At 37.4% G+C, this 13,527-nt stretch overlaps 1 protein-coding gene across 6 annotated transcripts in view; it reads left to right on the top strand.

Annotated features, from left to right (window-relative positions):
* Nucleotides 1-13,527, top strand: part of SCMH1 (Scm polycomb group protein homolog 1) — a gene marked incomplete at its 5' end in the record, with an annotated part of 141,436 nt that overhangs the window by 24,978 nt on the left and 102,931 nt on the right. The window lies entirely within an intron of this gene.

Below are 13,527 nucleotides of genomic sequence, written 5' to 3'. Positions count from 1 at the left end.
ACCGTTGCACAATAACCCATCTCAAATTAAATAAGTATTGACAGATATGAAAAAATACCTTGAATCAAAAATTTTAAGTCAGACTAGAAATGCACAATAGACAGGAAGATGTGAAAATAGAATTGTTCAAACTCAAGAAAAAAATTGAAAGAAAAATAATCTCAGTTGAAGACTCAATTCCAGGACCCACTGGGACAGTAGATTCAACTGGAAATATAATAAGGGACATTGAGAAGAGAAATAAAAATAAATATTAGAGAAGGTTTAAAAGTATCAGAAAGGAACTGTTAGATATAGAACATAGTCAACAAAGACCCAATGTGTATATATATATGTGTACATATATATTTGGAGTCCCTGAAGAAGATAAACAGAATTAGTACTTAAAATTGTAATATAAGAAAATTTTCCAAAAATTAAAGAACACGTAAACCTTCATATTGAAAGGGCCTACCTTATTCCTGGAAAAATTGGTCTAGATTGGTCAACTCTAAGACATATTCCAGTAAAACTATTATACTCTAAGAATAAAGAAAAATTCATCTACGCCTCCAGCAACAAGGCCAAATTACTCACAAGGGAAAGAAAGTCAGGTTTGCATCATACTTCTCAACAGCAAGATACAAAGCAAGACTAAATGGAGCAGCATTTTTAAGAAATTCAAGGAAAGAAAATGAAAAGACAGGTTTTATATCTAGACAAGCTGTTTTTTCAAGTCCTGAGATTATACTGAAAGAGTTTTCAACATGCAAGAACTCAGGAAATACTGTGACCCCAAGCCCTTCCTAAGGAATCAATTATGGAAAGAGCTCCATCCAAACAACAGGTGATCAATCTAAGACAAAAACAAAGGTAGGGACAAGAGTAGAATAGTATGGTATCAGTCTGGGTCCAGTGAAGAAAGAGAACCCACACAGCAGTTTAAACACAGAAAGTTTAATATACATGTTAACTATAACAGAGGATTGGAGTGAGGGATTGGCTAGTCAAAAGGCAAGAGAACTCTAAAGAATATAAGAAGCGCAGACGTAAGGAGAAGCCACTACACTGGGGCAGAGAGAGCGCCCAAGGAAGAGCCTCCCTTCCCCCATCTCAGGGCTGAGATGTAGACCTTGTTGGAGGGGGCACAGCTGTGGCTCACTGGATGAGAGAAATCACTGTGGTGCCACAGCAGTGGAACTTGCTAGAACTCTGTCCTCCAGGGTGCTGAGAAAGCTGTTCATGGAGAGGTGTGTCTCTGGAGAAACTCTTCTACAGAACCACTTAAGATGGGGAGGGTGGTGCTGCTACGGGCTGCCCTGCGCTCCTGGACCTGGGCCATAGGGAAGATGGGGTGCTGCAGGAGCCTGCCAAGCCAACACAATGCAGCCAGAAAGCAAGCCCCTTTCCTCCTGTCATATCTGTAGATGGGGTCCCGGGTATCACTTAAAACTGATAAACCAAATAGTAGAAGCCTAAGTGAGGAAATAAGGGAATTAAGGACATTATAACATGTGTTAGTATAAAGGTAACTACTAAAACAAAATTCCAGAACTTCCTAAATACCAAAGGAACAAAAAGATCAAGAAACAGATGACACAAAGAGATGAACTAAATATGGAGAATGCAGTAAATAAAACATGTGACAGAGTTGAGACCAAATGTGTAACTTATATTAATAAATGTAAATGGTTTTAACTCACCTATTAAAAGAAAAATATTTCAGATTGGTGCTCAAAGTCAAACCCAACTTTATACTCTGTACAGGAGACATACCTAAAGTAAAGTGAGTCAGAACAGCTAAAAATAAAGGGATGATCAAGGATATATGAAGGAACTTCAAACAATATAATAGCAGAGGTTATAATTCTGTTATTAGACATGGTAGAATTAATAAAATAGAAATTATGGTAGATGCATGGAGACACAGACAAACACACTAATGGAGAATTAACACACCTCTCTCAAGACAAGACAGGCCAAGAGAACAAAAAGTAAAGGGGTTGAAGACTTTAATGAATAAGATAGATCATATGTGTGTGTGTGTATGTATGTATGCATATCAAACTTTATACCCTGGTAAATGCCCTTCCACCTTGAAATTTAAAACTCTTTAAACAACTTCTGTTTGAAAAATGGAAATATAAACCAAAAATTTTAAATTCCTAAAACATAATGATAATAAACATCACATCAGAATTTTGAGATATAATTAAAGCAGTGGTTGGAAGAAAATTTATAGCCTTAAATACCTGACATAAAGAAAAATGAAAGGATAAATATTACGAATTTAAATTCCCAATTAAAAAAACTAGAAAAAGTTACACTCCAAAGCAACTACAAAGGAGAAATAAGTAGAAGAAAAAATAAAGATAGAAAGAGAGATTAATGTGGTAGAAAATAGAAAAGCAGTAAATCAAAATACTGTTTCTTTGGAGAAAACCTCAACAAAATAACAAACCACTAGTTAGCCTAATAAAGAAAAAAAAAGAATAAGCACAGATACACAAAAGTAGAAATGACAAAGGTGGGGAATAACTCTATGTAAACTAGGAAGGCTAGGTGAAATAGGAAAATACTGTTTGTCAAAATTGACCCTAGGAGCATCACATATGTTTTCAAAGCACTTACATCACAGTACTGCATGCAGATTATTTTAGAGGGAAATCCTACAAAACCTTGAAGACCAGATAATCTCAATGCTACTTAAGTTGTTGTACTTCAGTGATACCCAACAGAACTTTCTGTGATGATAGAAATGTTTTATGTCTTTGCTGTCCAGTATGGTAGTCACCAGCCACATGTGTCTGTAGAGCACTTGAAATGTGTCTACTGCAACTAAAGAACTGAATATTTAATTTTATTTTAATTATAATTTAAAGTTAAAAACCTATGTGGTTGGTGGCTACCATACTAGACAGTGCACTTCTAGATCATAGAAAAAGGAAAATATCCAAATTCTTTTTATGAAGCAGGTAGAACTTTGATACTTAACCCTGATTTAAACACACACACACGTGCGCACACACACACACAGCCTCATGTGAATATTATTACAAAACACCTAAATAAAACATTAGGATTTAGAGTTCAACATATTTACAGCAGCAATTCATCAAGACAAAGTAGCGTTTTTTTTTTTTTCTGGGAATGAAAAGAATATTTAACTTCAGAAATATCATTAATGGACTTCACCATATTAAAATAGCTAAGGAAGAAAGTCATATGAACTTCAGCAAAAATCAGCACACTGCAGAGGACTCACATTTCTCGATTTCAAAACTTACTACAAAGCAACAGTACCCAAGACATTGTGGTACTGGCATAAATTGAACATAGACTTATAGATAAGAGGATTAGATTTGAGAGTCCAGAAATAAACCCATACATTTATGCTCAGTTGATTTTCAACAAGGGTGCTAAGATAATTCAGTAGGGGTTTTCAACAGCTGGCACAGGGACAACTGGATATTTACATACAAAAGAATGAAGTTGGACTCCACCTCCACACCATATACAAAAATTGACTCCAAGTGGATAATAGACCTAAATGTAAGAGCTAAGACTATAAAACTCTTAGAAGAAAACATGGGAGTAAATCTTCATGACCTTGGATTAGGCAGTGGTTTCTTAGATATGGCACCAAAAGCACAAACAACAGAAGAAAAACTAGATAGATGGGCTTCAAAATTAAAAGCTTTTGTGCTTCCAAAGACACTATCAAGAAAGTGAAAAGATAGCCCACATGATGGGAGAAAATAGGCAAATCCAAAAAGGCAGAGAGTAGGTTAGTGGTTTCCAGGGATTGGGATGAAGGGACAAGGGGGGGTGGCAGCTAATAGATATGGGTTTTCTTTTTGGAGGAGTGATGAAAATGTTCTAAAATTAGATAGAATGATGTTTCATAACTCTAAAAACCACTGAATCGGATATTTAAAAGTATAAATTGAGTTACATCTCACTAAAGCTATTTTTTCAAAATCACATGTCCGATTCAACAAATAGTATTGGGAAAACTGGATATCCACATGCAAAAGAATGAAGTTGGACCTTTACCTTACACCATTATACAATAACTAACCCAAAATGGATCAACAACCTAAATGTAGGAGCTAAAACTGTAAAACTCTTAGAAGAAAACATAGGGGGAAAGCTTCGTGACGTTGGAATTGGCAGTTATTTTTGGATATGACACCAAAAGCACAGGCAACAAAAGAAAAAAATAGTTAAATTTGACTGCATCAAAATTTAAAATTTTATCAAAGGACACTTTTAACAGAGTGAATAGGGAACTCATGGAATGGGAGAAAATATTTGCGAATCATATATCTGGTAAGGGGTTAATATCCAGAATATATATATATATATATATATATATATTTAGCGGTTTGCGGGCCTCTCACTGTTGTGGCCTCTCCCGTTGCGGAGCGCAGGCTCCAGACGCACAGGCTCAGCAGCCATGGCTCACGGACCCAGCCACTCCGCGGCATGTGGGATCCTCCCAGACCGGGGCACGAACCCGTGTCCCCTGCATCGGCAGGCGGACTCCCAAACACTGCGCCACCAGGGAAGCCCCAGAATATATTTTTTAAAACTCCTTCAGTTGAACAACAGCAAATAAACAACCTGATTAAAAAATAAGCAAAGGACTTGAATAGACATTTCTCTGAAGAAGATATACACATAGCCAATAAGCATATGAAAAAATGCTCAGCATCAGTAATCACTTAGGGAAATACAAATCAAAAACACAATGAGATAATACTTCACACCCATTAGGATGGCTATTATCAAATAAATAGAAAATAACAAGTGTTGGTGAGGATGTGGAGAAACTGGAACCATGTGTATTGTGTATTGGGAATGTAAAATGGTACAGCCACTATGGAAAACAATATGTTTCCTCAAAGACGTTAAAAATAGAATTACATGTTATCTAGCAATTCCACTTTGGGGTAGATAGGCAAAAGAATAGAAAGCAGGGACTAAAGGAGATATTGGTATACCTATATTTAGCAGCATTATTCACAATATCCAAAAGGTCAAAACAACCCAAGTGTCCATTGACAGAAGAATGGATAAATAAAATGTGGTATATACACACAGTGGAATATTATTCAGCTTTAAAAAGTAAGAAGATTCTGACACATGCTACAATGTGGATGAATCTTAAAGATATTATGCTATTATAAATGAAATAAGCCAGTCACAAAATGACAAATGCTGTATGATTCCACTTATACAAGGTACCAAATATAGGCAAATTCATAGCGACAGAAAATAGAATGGCGGTTGCAAGGAGCTGGGAAAGGGGAGAGGGGAATGGGGAGTTACTGTTTAATGGGCAGAGTTTCATTTGGGGAAGATGAAAAAGTTCTGGAGATGGATGGTGGTAATGGTTACACATTGATGTGAATGTACTTAATGCCATTTACTTTTGAAAAAGAAGGGGAAATATATGTGTATACACACACATGCACATATATATTAATGTACATGAACTTACATATATTTTGTATACTTAACTTTATAAAAAGAAACACAGGACCATTAAAACCAGAAAATAATGAAAAGGTTACCTATTGGGAGTGTCTGGGAATAAGGTGGAAAGCATAGAAATGAGAGTGAGACTTCTCTAAAAATACCCTTTTATATTCTTTTGACTTTTGAATTATATAAATGTCTTACTTAATACATAAAATTAAACCAAAAAAAAAAAAGATGAACAAGCCATATCCTAAAATTCACTATAAACAGAAACAAACTGAACTCTGTATCAAATGGATATAATAACCACATTGAAAAAAGAGTTCAAACAGCTTGAACACAGAACCTTCACAGTATACCCGCAATGGGACATATTTCAAAGGAAAATGGAACTGCAAAGAAATTCTGACTTTTTCTTAACAATGTTAGTGGTTTTGCCCTAATAATCTGAAACTATTTTGCATGTATTGAAGATAGAGCAAATGAGTAAATAAGATACAAGTATGGGGTGGAAAAGATGAAGAAGAACCCTTGCAGTGTAGGATTTGAATTGGAGGTATGTTATGAACTCTTAACTTAAAATAAGTATATAAGTATATATTAATATGTATTAAAATATACATATATATTAATATAATACTTATTCACTTAGAATATATACGTATATATATGTATATAGTCTAAGGTAATACATGTATATGTATGCGTATGTATATATTCCAAGCTCTATTGAAAAGGCCTGGAAACAGTGACTCCTCAGTAGCAATGGGAGCACCTTGATTTGATTTCTAAATCCCATTCTCCACTAAAAGGAATCATGGCTCCTTGGAGCAATGGCTGATTCCAAGACTGAGCAACAGAGAAAATGTAAGATGAATCTGGAAGATCTTATGCCAGAAAGCAAAGAAGTCTCAAAGAATGATGGGTACATATCAGAAGGATACAGGAGCCAGTTTAAAGGGACTCTGACTAGCCAAAATTGGAAAAATATGACCATCAAAGAGATTAATAAAAATAGAAGAACAATAGTAATAGCCTCATGGGTCCCTAATGATACACAAGGAAAAAAAATTAAAGTTGCAGAGAAAGTTCTTTATAGAATATCAGCTAACAAATATAAAGAATGATAGAAAATTACATTTTGGCAACCACCATTTTAATGGATTCAGACCAGGATAATCAATGAATGCTCAAACGAAGACAAAAAAATCTTATTGGAGAACAGGATATTCACACAGGCTCAAAGTTTCTCCCCACTGATTATCTATTAATTACAAGGGGAGGGCTTCCCTGGTGGCGCAGTGGTTGAGAGTCCGCCTGCCGATGCAGGGGACACGGGTTCGTGCCCCGGTCCGGGAGGATCCCACGTGCCACGGAGCAACTGGGCCTGTGAGCCATGGCCGCTGAGCCTCCGCGTCTGGAGCCTGTGCTCCGCAACGGAAGAGGCCACAACAGTGAGAGGCCCGCGTGCCGTTAAAAAAAAAAAAAAAAAAAAAATTACAAGGGGAAATTACAATGAAAAAATCTGTCAGTCATTCCTTAATAAGTGATCAAATTCAGTTTCATTAATAATTAGACAAACTGACATTATATACTGCTTGAAGCAATGAAATGAGAAGTACTCAACATCCCTTGTGTAATATCTTTGTCAAAACTGTTTAGCATGAATGTAATCATAAGGAAACAATCAGAAAACATCCAAATTGTGGGACGTCCTATAAAACAGGCCAGACTCTTCAAAAGTAACAATTTCATGAAAAACAAAAGGCAACTGGACTATCCTAGATTAAAGGAGACTAAAGAAACTTGACAACCAAATGCAATATGTCATCCCTGATGTATTTTAAAAATTAAACACCTATAAAGACTCGGGGACAGTTGAAGATATTTTTAATTAAATGTATTGGATATGATAATATTGCAGTTCTCAAGGAGAATGTCCTTGTTCTGAGGACAAATATCTTGACGTATGTAGAGGTGAAGTCTATATCATGATGTCTCTAACTTTCACATAGTTCAGAGGAAAAAGTGTGTGTAGATAGATGGAAAGCAATTGTGGTGAAGTGTTATTAGTTGCTGAATTTAGGTGAAGGGTACATAGTTTGTTCTTGTATTGTTTTTTGCTACTTTTCTCTGGCTTTAAAATTTTTCAAGATAAAAAGTTTTAAATAATTTATGTATGATTATACATATATATGTGTGTGTGTTCATGTTCCCCAGGCCTCCTCTGGACTTCTCCCCAGAGTTGCTGAATCAGAATTTCTAGGTAATGGGGCTTGGGATTCTGCATGGTAAATGGCTCTCCCGAGACTCTAACACAGTTGGTCTGTATTTGGGAAGCATTGCTCTAAAGAGCATTCTTCTCCATTAAAATCTTGTGTGGTTTGTGTGTGTGTGTATGTGTGTGTGTTCTGTTCACATAGGAACATTGGTTACTACTTTGCAGAGTCCTCCAGGGAAAAAAGGTGAAAAGGCAAAATGATTCTCAGGTGATGTCAACCTTTTCCTCACATCCCCTTGTTTTACTGGTTCATTCTATACTTAGACTGAGGTTATTTCTTCTAAACAGGGCTGTCTGGATCACTAATTCTCAAACATGGCTGCCAGTTAGAATCACCTAGGGAGCTCTCAAAAATTTCAGTGCCTAGGCCTTACCTCAGATCAATTAAATCTGAATTTCTGGGAGTGGGATGATGTATTCTTTAATGCTCCCCAGGTAATTTCAGTGTCCAAGTTTGAGAGTCCCTAGGCTAGAGCAAAGCTGGCCTCTGGTGAGGCCTCTAGTCAAGTGTGTCAGGATCCCAGGACAAACAGCCTGCTCAGCAAACTTAGTCATATGCTCTGATGTCTATGTGGGACATTGACTTGAAAGGAACCCTCTTATGTTCCTGACACTGATCAGTCTTCTCTTACGCTAAATAGCTTCCAGGGCCTGTCAGTAAAAAGGGGGGTTTTAAAAGATGCGTATCTCATTTATGGTTATGGAAATTTGAATTCTGTTTATAGAAATTTGGGAGGGGGGATGAAATTTTAGAGAGAAGTAACTTTAACTATGGTATCTTAAATACTCATTTTACAAAGATAATTTTAAAAATATTCACCAAACTCTCTTCTCTGCAAGGCCCCTGACATTAAGTAATGCCAGACCCATCTATACGTACACCTATCTCAAGACTAGCCATAACCCCACCCCCAATTAAATAAATCTGAATTAACTTGTGTTTGAGCGTGTATATAAGAGTGGAGCATTGAAGTGGTGACAGCATCCTGGCAGAAGCAAAAGGAATTCTAACAGTCCTTCCCAAATACAACCTGACTGAACATTCAGTTCTTCCTCAGGGAAGACAGTTTGTTCAGCACCTCTCTTCCAGTTCTCGTTTCTGTCACTCTTGGGGTAAAATTAGATAGCCCACCCAACCTCAGTTTGGAATCACTGCTTTAGTTCAGTGTCATCATCTGACAAATACAGAAATAGGGAAAGGGAAGTTAGTTGTCCAAAGTTGTACAGTGAATTGGTGGCATGTTTCTGTACATGTATGTGTACATGTATGTAAAGCTCCTCTGGGAGGAGAGAATGATTTGGGAATCATCTTGACAGCCATAGAGTCTAATAACTTCATAAAGCTTAGAATTACTATATAGGACAATGGCGGGGTAAGGAGTAGGGCCCATTCATGTGTTTCCTGGTATGAGTGCTGTTCTGTTACCTGCCACCAGAGGGCATGAACTATGATTAGATTCTAGACCTGCTGATCTACATTGAAGTTCAGAGCTTGCTCAGATCACTGTTAGTTCAAACAAATGAACCCTAACCTATTCAGTAGTCCCACAGTCTTAGCATATGAAAGATCTTTGTGACTGGTTGTTTATAAATATTTTAAAAAGAAATCTTAACTAAGCACAGAACACTTGCAGCATGCCTGGGTTTAGAATTGGAGACCTGGCTTTATAATATTAGCCCAGGCACTTACTAGTTTAGTTGTGTGGCCAATGATAAGTTGCTTTACCTTGACTTTTAACCGTGAATTTCAGTTGCCTCACCTGCCACATCGTTAATAAACTTTGCCACACATGGTTGAGGATTAAATGGGGTAACATGATAAAGCATTTATCAATTCCTGGCACCCATTTAATAAGTGGAGATTTTTCCTTTGTTCAGTAAAACTCTCATGGAGCTCATATTCTGGTTGGAAAAGACATACGCATTACATGGAAAAAAGAAAGAAAATTTAGGCAGTGATAAAAGGTAAGGATAATAAGGGAGCAGGATCTAGGAGGCTATTTTAGATAGGGTAGTCTAGGAATGCCTCTCTGAGGAGGTGATATTTCAGCAAACAACTATTAAAGATTTGAGAAAAGTGAAAGGTGTTTGAGGCAGAGGGACACAGCTTGGTGTGCTTGGGAAACAGAAAGACCAGTGAATGAAGGGCAGAGGGGTGGCAGGAGATGAGTTATAAGAAGTAAGCAAGTTCCGGATCATGTAAGTTTTGTTAAATACATAAAGACTTCAGATTTATTTTGTGTTATAGGATGTAAGCATAAGAGTGATGTGATCTGATTTATAGTTTTAAAAACATAACCATATCATTCTGGTTGCTGTGTGGAGAATAGACAGTAGGGAGGCAAAAGTTGAAGCAGAGAGAAGGGTTAGAAGGCTGTTTTAGTAGTCTGCAAAGTTTGACTGTCACTTAGATTAGGGTGTTAGTGGGGAGAAATACAGAATGGTAAGGAACGGTTCGGTTTAGGGTATATTAGATGTAAGAACCATCAACACTTGCTGATTAATTGTATTTGAGAGACAATAGAAAGGGAGGAACCAAGAGTGACTTCTAGGCTTTTTGGTCTCAGCACTTGGGTTTATATAAGTGGTTCCATTAACTGAGATGAGATGACTGGAGGAAAGGGGGTAGTAAAATCAAGAGTTCTGTTTTAGATTTACTCATTTTGAGATCTCTTGGCATCCAAGTAGAGTTATAGAATAAGGCAGTTGAAAATATGAGCATGAAACTCAGGACAGAGGTTTGGGTTAGAGATATAAATTGGTAGTCATCGTTGATGGGAGAAAAGTGGGGACCAAGAAAGAGAACCAGTGGCCAGACACTGAGGTACTCCCACTTTAGAGGTTAGGATTTCTTACCCACCTGGCCTTTTCCTTGCAAGTCATTGTTTAATTTGAGGAGACCCTCAAATTATTGTTTTTACTCTTCTCTTCCTTTTTGCACAAATTTACAACTCCAGTTCTTTTACCAAGAGAGACAGCATGGTAGAACTGAGTGATTAAATATTTGAAGACATTAATGTGCTGATTAATAATGAAGGCTCTGGAGACAGAGGAATTTGGTTTAAATCCTGCCTCTGCTATTTACTAGCTTAGCGACCTTGGATATTTTACTTAATTTCTCTAATCTCAGTCTTTTCATCTATAATAATCAAAATAAAAGCCAGCATTCATTTAACACTTATCACATACCAGGCATCGTTTTAAGTGCTTCGCACGTATTAACCTATTTTAACCCTTAAAACAACCCATTGAAGTAGTTACTATTCTTACCCATTTTATTGTTGAGGAAATGAAAGCCAGAGAGTGGTCTTATAATTTGCCAGACATCACACACCAGGTAAGTAGCAGAGCTAGATTTGAATCTAGGGAGCCTGGCTCCAAAACTAGTGCTACTTTTCTCTTACCAAATTCACAGAGTTGTAGAGTGATTAAATGAGATAACCCACTTAAAAGTGCTTAGCAAATGGAGGCTGGCAAATAATATGAGCGTAATAAATGTTTTCATATGGAGGCAGCATAGCGTAGTGAAAAAGAATCAGATGGAAAGTCCTGGGGCTCCAGCCTGACTACAGGAACAACTTACGTGATCATGAACAAGTTTCTTAGCCTCTCTGGACTTCAGTTTTGCCATCTACAATATAAAACCTTCATACTATATGGCCTCTGAAATCCCTTTCAGTGCTTAAACATTCTATCGATGACCCCCCAAGACAGGTGGTGAATACATTTGCATTTGGTAGGGGAATAAGGTACTCAGTAATTCCTTGGGTTGACAACATTTCTACTTTGCCCTTCTACTCTTGAAGAAACTTGCTAGGAGATAGTGGAATGTGGTTAAGAACCATGGGGTTTGGAGTAAGACTGTCATGTAGTGGAACTGTTTCTACCACTTACTACCTTGGACAAGCTACTTCTCCTGAGTTTCTCTTTCATCATCTGCAAACTAGGGGTAATGATAGTGCACACCTCATGGAATTGTTTGAAATATCCTGTGAGAAAGCGCCTGTAAAGTATTTAATACATGATAAACATTGAATACATATTAACTATTATAATATTATTATAAGGGTTTCCAGAGCTGAGAGGATTTCTTTTTCGCTCAAGTACCAGATGAGATAGAAGGCTCTCAGTAACCCACTTCTAAAGAATTGAATTGGGAATTACATGGTGAGGCACTCTCGTTGTTGGGAACTGAGGGCATGAATCAGAATTTTCTAATTGTGCAGTCTTTCCTCCCCACTCCTCTCTTATACGAAGGTGTAGGGAGCATTTCTCTAGAGCAGCTTTGCCTTATCCGTAGGTGTAGTGAATCATTCATGGCAAATCTGCACTAGGTTTGGCTTGCTTCAACCCTTCCCTGACCTAAAGAGAGTTGTTTTACTCACACACAAACCAGACCTGAATTTCTGGAGAAATTTGTTTGTCTGTTTGTTTGTACCGTGGTCAAAGGAAGAGTAGTAGTCAAGACTCTTTGGGAGTGTAACCCAGACCCCAACCCAGACCAGGTTAGAGGAGGGTAATAGGAGGAGACAGGAATTAGTGACTCGTGTAACTGCGAAGCCCAAGACCTGGTGCTGAGTGTGTCTGGACACAGAGTTTTAAACACTCCCGTGTCTCCATCTCCTGCTCTACATTGGCCTTATTCTCAGTTATGTTCTCCATTTAGCAGTGCCAAATCTACAAACTTCCTTATAACCATGATCTCAGAGAAAGAAAAGCTCTCTCCAACATGCACATCATATCAGAAAACAGTTGGTCCAACTTGGGACATACGTATAAACTTTTGGTCTAGGGGAATCTGCTGCTTTTAAATGGCATTATTTTGCATTCCATGGCCAGGTAGGTAGAGCCCAGTGTAGACATCCCCACCAAATCACATAAAATTAGGGGTTTTTTGTCTTTGGGGTTTTTTTACAGAAGGAAAAAGAGCTAGGCAAGCAAAAAAGAAGTGGTAGCAGTTTGACAGGAATGTGTGAATTGCTATCTCCACTGTTGATGAATGAGCTATCCCAAGAAGTCTCCTGACCCTGGGAAACCTCACTTGGTAGCCTAGCCAGCTTTGAGACTAAAAGTTTAAATCATGTGGGGGTGGTACCTCTCTTATTTACATTTTCTTCTCTCTTCTCACATCCTCCCCTTTAATTTAATTATAGTTCTTAACTAATACTTTATCCCAAAAGCTGATTCTTCCTTTTTCATTTCACATGCACATTGATAATTTAGTGTAGTAAAGAGTGTGGGCTCAACAGTCAGATTGCCTAGATCTCTATCCTGTCTTTGTCATTTGCTCACTTTGAAATCTTAAGCAGTTTACTTTATACCTCTTTCCTCATTTATAAAATGAAGATAATTTCTCCCCTACTGGGTTGTCTTGAGGATTAAATTAGATAGTTGGTAGAAAGTGCCTGGCACAGTATCTAGCGCACAGTGAAGTACTCAGTAATATCAGATACTGTTGTTGCTATTTCTCTGCAGCTTTGGTTCAGCCTATCTGTTCTTTGTCAGGAATGGGAAAGCTGAGGTAGATTGGGAGACTATCAGAAAGCATTACATTTTGATATCTCAGGACAGAGTGTTGAAGCCAAATTGAAGGAAGCACTTGGAGCTCTAATTGGAATACTTAACTATGATAATGATCTTATTTTTACAGTTTGTTAATTAAATGGTATATTCTTATTGACTTGTCATCGCAGAATGACAGTGGACAATTAACATCCCTAGGCTTCTTTTCACTCTTTTGGAAAATGAGTTTTTTTGATAAGATGATCCCTTCCATTTTC

This window comes from Hyperoodon ampullatus (genome assembly GCF_949752795.1).
Source record: "Hyperoodon ampullatus genome assembly, chromosome: 2".
NCBI lineage: Eukaryota > Metazoa > Chordata > Mammalia > Artiodactyla > Ziphiidae > Hyperoodon > Hyperoodon ampullatus.
Note: the sequence above shows the minus strand (reverse complement) of the source record. Positions and strands in the feature narration are given on the sequence as shown.